The sequence below is a fragment of the Ornithorhynchus anatinus genome, chromosome 11, assembly GCF_004115215.2.
Source record: "Ornithorhynchus anatinus isolate Pmale09 chromosome 11, mOrnAna1.pri.v4, whole genome shotgun sequence".
In the NCBI taxonomy this organism is placed as follows: domain Eukaryota; kingdom Metazoa; phylum Chordata; class Mammalia; order Monotremata; family Ornithorhynchidae; genus Ornithorhynchus; species Ornithorhynchus anatinus.
In genome coordinates, this window is record NC_041738.1 from 47,075,195 (window position 1) to 47,081,194 (window position 6,000).

Consider the following 6,000-nt stretch of genomic DNA (forward strand, 5'->3'; position numbering starts at 1 on the left):
TCTGACAGATGGCAGAGCTGGGATTCGAACCCATGACCTCTGACTCCCAAGCCTGGGCTCTTTCCACTGAGCCACGCTGCTTCTCTAATAATAAAGGTAATATTTTAGGGACAAAAACAAGCAACCCAAAGAAAGGATGGGCAAGGCTGCCTAGGCAAATGTGAAGCAGAAAATGACAGGGGTGGGAAGAGTTATTGTCCGTCATGAGCTTAGGTGTCACTCTTCAGTAAAATAACAAGGAAGTGGGGTGTACAGATAGGAGTAGGATGAGCAAAAGCCAGAATATAATTCTTCCTCTGTGCTTTGCATTGACTGACTCCTCTTAGACTAATGGGTCCAGTTTTGGTCCCCATACTTTAGAGGGTGTAGAGAAACTGGAGAGGACTCAGAAGAAGGAACTACCAGAACGTTAAAAGGGATGGAAATATCAAAGGAATTGGGACTGTTTTCCCTGCAGATGATACAGCTTAGAGATGAATTATTAACTGTCTTCAGATACTTAACCAGGGAAGGTTTTTATGGTGAGAATGCTGATCAGTTCTCTCCAAGTCCTCAAAGGATCAAAGAAGAGGAAATGGTCTGAAACTAAAGCAGGAGAGAATAGCGCTGGACAGAAGGAAGAATTTCTTTACTGTCAGTCTCAGAGTGATAAACTACATAAACCCGCTACTGATGAAGGTTGCAGACTCTCCAACCAGAAATACGTTTAAGAAGAAAAAAGGCAACCATTTGGTCTGAATGGTTTAGTCATTCATTCTGCTGGAGGCAGGGGGCTGGACCACATGACCTCCCCAAATCCCCTGCAGGCCTAAGATTATAAACCCAGACCTGCTGAGCAAGGGAAGTTCAACCTTACGCATGACAACATGAAGATATAGTTAACATGAAGATATAAGAATTTGGGAATAGTGTGTGTGTGTTTGTGTTTGTGTATAAATAAAAATAATAATAATAATAGTATTTGTTAAGTGCTATGTGTCAAGCACTGTTCTAAGCGCTGGGGTAGATACAAAGTAATCAGCTTGTCCCACGCGGGCCTCATGATCTTAATCCCCATTTTACAGATGAGGTAACTGAGGCACAGAGAGGTTAAGTGACTTGCCCAAAGCCACACGGCTGACAAGTGGCAGAGCTGGAATTAGAACTCATTACCTCTGACTTCCAAGTCCAAGCTCTTTCCACTAAGCCACAATGCTTGTTTATGTGTGTATATTCCTGAGGAGCAAAAGGCAATTAAAATAATTTATCTATGCTTTGCAATCATTCTGTCAACCAAAAAAAATGGTATTTATTGCTCTCCTACCGTGTTCTAGGCAATGTACTGAGTACTTGGGAGAACAAGGCACTTCCTGCCCTTAAGCTTACAAACTCACTTAAGTCATGAGCCCCATATGAAAGAGAAACTGACCATGTGTTCAATCTGATTATCTTGTATCTACCTCAGCACTTAGTACAGTGCTTGGCATACAGTAAGTACTTAACAAATATTATTATTATTGTTATTATTAATAATAGTAATAAAGAGAGTGACAGATAATACATATAAAATCTGTTGGATTCTTGTGATTAAGGAATGGGGGATTGCTCTGTGTTAATTTTGGAGTTCTGCCTCTCTCTGTTCCTCTGATTGCCTAGGGAAACAAACAAACTCACCAGAGATAATGTCTCAAAGATACTTCATTAACAGTTGAGGCTGCTCGGGGCAAAACACGCTTTTCAGTTTGTCAGGTACAACTGTGGTTTCCATTTTCTCCAAAAACTGCAAAACTAAAATGGATTCATGGAAGCAAATTTTACAGGTTTCTGCTCAAAGGGGCTGGCTCATTCCTGAATGGGAAGGTTTGGAGGCTAATATTGAAAGCTGAATTAGGTGCATTATCGAGAACGGTCGTCACAGATACACCTCAAGGCTACTTTTGATCCTTACTTTTCTTTCCATGTCTGTCCCACACTGGTATTCCTTCACTGTGGTTTCCCCTCAAAGACATGATGTTAAAAAGCAAGAGGGTCTTTGTGTGTTTCCCATTATTTGAAATACTTTGGGAATTAAATGCATCTTTTTCTTGAGAAGGCTAGAAAATTCCAGAGACCTCAGCTGTAATAATGAAGCCCCACCGATATAAATTAACATAAAATCTGTCCTCCTTTGTGTTTGAAGGCAATGCTACAGACGGTGAGATGTGCACAGGTATCACGGATAGGTGATGCACAACTGGCCATCCCTTTACCCGTGCCTTTGTGTGTTTTCCATTATTTGAAATACCTTGGGAATTAAATGCATCTTTTTCTTGAGTAAACACAATGGAACCATGGATGTATAACCCTGACAACAATCCCTTGATCCTGTTCTCCTGAAACTCCAATCCAAACCTCCAAGTTGAATCCCCAGGTCCTAGTCTCTCCACTCTGAATTTTCTCTTTTGTGAAGTTGTCAGATGGAAGACGAAAAGCTGGCCAATCCCAAATTAGAAACAGCAGAGCTATGGATTAGTCTGCTTTGTGACTGCCCAAAGATAGGAGGGTCATTTATCAGCCAGAGCTGCCAAAGAGCTTGCCAAAGATGTCAACTGGCAGCTCATTGCAAATGATTTTGCAGCGGGCTTTTCCTTCAAGCACTAGTGGAAGAGCAAAAATACTTCCAAAAAGAAGTTGGCATTTATTACAGGGGAAGGCTAGAAAATTCCAGAGTCCTGAACTGTAACGATGAGGCCCCACCAATGTAAATTGACATAATAGCAGCCCTTCTTTGGGTTTGAAGGTAATGATATGTGTACAGGTAGGGAAATGGGTACAGGTGTCGTTGATAGGTGATGCATGACTGGCTATCCCTTTTGCATTCTGTGCCTGGAAAAATTACCCCTTGCTGCATAGTTGCATTTTTTACCTACAGTGCCTGGCTCTGTTTTATCATTGTGCTCTTGATGTCATCATCTGTCCTCCAAGACAATGGCCCCCTGGATTCTGGGGCCTGAATCCCATCTACCCATGGCTATATGCTATGTCATTTGAGGTTTTGCATCATTATGTCTTTAAAGTATTTCTTCTGTCTGCTCTGAGTTCAGCGACCCCATTTCAGCTCACCATAGAGAAGTTGTTTGGGTGTCATGCGGACGACCATTTTTCTCACATGCCCTGCCCTGTTTAGGTGGGATGTGGAAAACATTGCTTGATGTTGGTAGTTTGACTACACTTCAGGACTTTCATATTTTTTGTTTTACATGTTTTGAGGCGAGCAGCGTGACATAGTGGATAGAGCATGGGCCTGGGAGTCAGAAGATCATGAGTTCTAATCCCAGCTCTGCCACTTGTCTGCTGTGTGGCCTCGGGCACATCACTTCACTTCTCTGTGTCTCAGTTACCTCATCCTTAAAATAGCTGTAAAAACTGTAGCCCCATGTGGGGAAGGGACTGTGCCCAACCTGATTTCCTTCTATCCACCCCAGTGCTTAGCTCAGTGCCTAGCATAGAGTAAGTGCTTAACAAATACCACAATTATTATTATTATTATTAGGAGAGATTTACAGGTAGATATTAGACTGTGCCAGTTACGTTTATTGAAAATGATGAAAAAGAGGGAAGGGAAGAAAACACCAAGACTAATTAGATGAGAATGCCTGCAAGATCAAGGAACTACTTGGAACACAAAAAGTTATATTTGAACAACGTTGCACATCTTCATAATCCCAATAAGGAGTGTTTTTTGAAACTTTCAATGCAGAATACAAAGCAAACTAAATTCTCAATCTCCATTCCTTTCAAACTCACCTTCTCCCAGTGCCTTGCCCAGCAAAGAGGAGGAGGAAAAGGGGTAGAAAGAATAGAGGGAGAGGGAGGAGAAGGAGGAGAGAAAGGAGGGGGAGGGAAGAAAGGAGAGAAAGGAAGAGGGAGAAGAAGAGGGAGAGAAGGAGGGAGGGGAGGGGAAGGAGGAAAGAAAGGGGGAGAGGAGAGGAGAAGGAGGGAGAGGGGTGGCACAGCAGACATGTGGTGGAGCTGGGTTCTAAGGTGACCTTGAGCAAATCACATCTCTGTGCCTCACTTACCTCACCTGTAAAATGGGGATTAAGTCTGTGTGCCTCATGTGGGACAGGGACTGTTTCCAACCCAATTACCTTGTAAATACCCCAGCACTTAGAACAGTACTTGGCACATAGCACATAATAAATACCACAATTATTAAGAAAGAGGTGGTGGAGGAGGGAGGAGACAGAGACACAGGCATACTTCTATGCCTGACCCTAGGGGAAGAAGCTTTGGCATCTTAGTCTCTTTTTTTTCATTGCCTTGAGTATTTCCATTTCACATTCAGCAGGATATCAAACAGGAAGAAACTCAAGCCCTACAGTGTTCACCTCTGTGGGTTGGAGGCCACGTCAAACCATGAAAATGCATTCACCCTCCCAGAAGACATGAAAATCAAAGGGTTAACCACCAGGCGCCCAGCAAGCTGAATGCCTTCTTCATTCGCGGATGTGCAGTCAATTCATATTTCACTGCATATTTGCATACCATGACGTCATATTCAGATCTCATTTTCATCTCTCCTCTGCACATCTGTGAAACTTCTATTAATATCTGTGGGAGTCAGAGACATATACATCAAGTGCAGAAGAGACACAAAAATATTTGAGAATTCCACCTGGGTGATGACAGTTTCCAACTCTATAAATCAGAGTTCCTACCATAGGGCAGCCCAGCATGTGGGGAAGTATGATTCAACTAATTTCCATGCTGAATTTTCACTCCCTTTCTATATGCATATATAAATATACATACATATACATACACATATAGACAGTGTATATTTCAGGTCTGCCTTCCTACGTGATCTTTCCCGAATTCTCACTCCAACTGAGCTCACACTTAGGAGAGTAGTTGTCTGAATATCAGTAGCCTCAAATTAATGATACTAGTACTTATATTTTATTCATATTAATGTCTGTCTCTATAGACTGCAAGCTCTTTATGGGCAGGGATCATGTCTGCTAATTCTGTTGTACTGTACTCTCCCAAGCCCTTAGTACAGTGCTCTGCACATACTAAGTGCTCAATAATGATAATAATGGTATTTGTTAAGCACTTTCTATGTGCCAAGCAATATAAGATAATCAGGTTGGACACACTCTCTGTCCTATATGGGACTCACAGTCTAAGGGGTGGATAGGTATTTAATCCCCATTTTACAGAAGAGGCAAGTGAGGCACAGAGAAGTTAAGTGACTTGCCCAAGGTCACACAGCAGGCAAGTGGCAGAACCAGGATTAAGATTCAGGTCCCTTGACTCCTAGGCCCATGCTCTTTCCAGTAAGCCATGCTGCTTCTCATCACTTCAAATAGTGCAAGTGTTCTTCAAGGTTATGCCACACATGAGAAACCTGTGGATAATTCAGTGGCAGTGGTAATAATAATAACAATAATCATGGTATTTGTTAAGTGCTTACTATGTGCAAAGCACTGTTCTAAGCACTGGGGGGGGATACAAGATGATCAGGTTGTCTCACATGGGGCTCACAGTCTTAATCCTCTTTTTACAGATGAGGTAACTGAGGCACAAAGAAGTTAAGTGACTTGCCCAAAGTCACACAGCTGACAAGCAGAGGAGCCGGGATTAGAACCCATGACCTTGGACTCCCAAGTCCGTGCTCTTTCCACTGAGCCTCGGTGCTGAGCTCACCTACTTTAGGGGCAAAGTTTGGGGCTCTCTAGGCAAGGCCCCTTATCCTACTACCTGTCAAAGAAGGATGCTCACTGGGAGCAATGCAATTTTCTTGTCCTCTCTAGTACTTGGCTGCCTAACCCAGAGATTCGCTGAGACCGCCCCTGCTTTAGCTTTTTCAGGGAAGAGGAATATCAAGGGGGAAAACATTCCAAATGGGCTCGGATTTGCCAATGAGCAACTCCAGGCAGGGGTTGTTCTGGGAGGGTCCCTGGGTTTGGTTGCTGAATTCAGGCATAGTGGAAGAATCCCCGCTGGACTCATCCACCCACATACCGACACGTGGCT